A 2,500-nucleotide genomic window follows, 5' to 3' on the forward strand; every position below is an offset into this window, starting at 1 on the left:
TTTTTTGTAACGTACTGGTTATCACCTCAATTCAATTATTATTATTATTTTTTTTGTAAAGTATAACCTATAGTTATACTTTACGTCTGATAATGAATACTTGTAAATCAGGCGTAGATAAATCAGGTCGTTAACCCTGAGGTTAAATAAACCCTGAGGAGTAAATAAATCAGGTCATTAACCTGAGACTTAAATAAATCAGGTCATTTAACCTAAGGAGTAAATAAATCAGGTCATTTAACCTGAGACTTAAATAAATCAGGTCATTTAACCTAAGGAGTAAATAAATCAGGCCATTTAACCTGAGACTTAAATAAATCAGGTCATTTAACCTAAGGAGTAAATAAATCAGGTCATTTAACCTGAGGCGTAAATAAATCAGGTCATGTAACCTGAGGAGTAAAAAAATCAGGTCATTAACCTGAGGCATAAATAAATCAGGTCATTTAACCCAAGGAGTAAATAAATCAGGTCATTAACCCTGAGACATAAATAAATCAGGTCATTTAACCTAAGGAGTAAATAAATCAGGTCATTAACCCTGAGGCATAAATAAAGCAGGTCATGTAACCTGAGGAGTAAAAAATCAGGTCATTAACCTGAGGCATAAATAAATCAGGTCATTTAACCTAAGGAGTAAATAAATGAGGTCATTAACCCTGAGGCATAAATAAATCAGGCCATTAACCCTCAGGAGTAAATGAAACAGGTCATTAACCCTGAGACTTGAATAACTCAGGTCATCAACCCTAGGGCGTGAATGATTTGCGTAAATCTTCCACAAATCCCGGGATTTAACGCTCTAAACCCTACTCTAATTTACATTATGATACAGATATTTTCATCAATTTGGAATAATGTCATATTGCATTATGCCGGGTGATAATATTTCCACTAACTTATAATGAAGAGAAAAAACAATTTAGACATTACACGATCCTCACCTAAGGGCTTTATATTTATTTAGATGGATATATATATATATATATATATATATTTATATATATATATATATATATATATATATATATATGTATATATATACATATATATATATATATATATATATATTTTCATATATATATAATTCATTTACCAAAGAACTTGTGGCAATAAGTGTTTAGCATAAAAGATCTGAATGGGAATACCCCATCGGCACTGACAAGCAAGAGCCGTTTCCCCTGAGAAGTAGGAACCTCAAACATAAACGAGATATTTGCCCATAACAGCAAACAAAGTTGAAAGCTGAAAAGAACTGTTATTGAAAGTTCCACAAAACAAAATGGAACCGGCCATCATTCTTTTCTAGAACACAATGGCCCATCACGGACGCGAAAAGACAGACCTCTATATTCAGCCTTCAAAGCTGACACAAGGACGAGATAGATTTTACCAGAACAAAAATTGGCGAGTTATTCTTCAAGCGCCAACATAAATACCTTTCAAATGATTGCGTCGAGTTCCAGAGGCCTTTTGCGTGAAAGACGTGACCAGAATGGAAGGAATATTTAACTGCGGTCTGTGAATAGATGCTTGCTGGGTCAGCCATTTTGTGGGAGGATGACAATCCACAGATATTCAGTCAGAGATCCTACGTATCCTGATATGTTCCTTGGGAATTCGTTTTGATGTGTGTGAAGCATTTAGGTTATAGCTGAGTGGGATATATTATTATACAATATACGTATATATATATATATATATATATATATATATATATATATATATATATATATATATACATACGAGAATTCCCAACACATCATCCCCTATTTCATTTCCTTGCATATGTACGATACGCAATTATGCAATAAACTTTTCTTTGCAGATTAGCGCTTTAATAACATTGAGAGTGCAGGAGATCTGAAAAAAAAAACTCATTTAATAATTCAGCAACGAAAGGCTGCGGTGGGAGGCAGGTGGGCGGTTGTGGGTGGGATTTGGGGGGGTTGGGGGGGCGGGGCGCCAGGCTGCTTTGACAAAGCAGGCGAATTCCAATATAGCTTCGTCTATTAAATACAGCGGATGCGATATTAGCTGACAGCTTTTTAAAGCTACGCGTCACAACACTGGACGCTAGATATGAATGTCTCTCTCTCTCTCTCTTTCTCTCTCTCTCTCTCTCTCTCTCACACACACACATACACATACTGGCCCACAACGTACATACATATGCGTGTTAGTGTGTGTGTATATATAATATATATATATATATATATATATATATATATATATATATATATCTATATCTTATTACCATATATAACTATTACCTATAAATATATATATATATATATATATATATACCTATATTTATTATATATCATAATCCATATATCTATATATATTATATATATATATATATATATATATATATATATACATATATGATATATATATATATATATATGTATGTATGTATATAAGCCTTCGTGGCCTATACCTTTATTTATGCATTTATCACCTTCCAAACTTTCGTGATTCAGTTATACACATACAT

The sequence above is a fragment of the Macrobrachium nipponense genome, chromosome 26, assembly GCF_015104395.2.
Source record: "Macrobrachium nipponense isolate FS-2020 chromosome 26, ASM1510439v2, whole genome shotgun sequence".
Classification (NCBI taxonomy): domain Eukaryota; kingdom Metazoa; phylum Arthropoda; class Malacostraca; order Decapoda; family Palaemonidae; genus Macrobrachium; species Macrobrachium nipponense.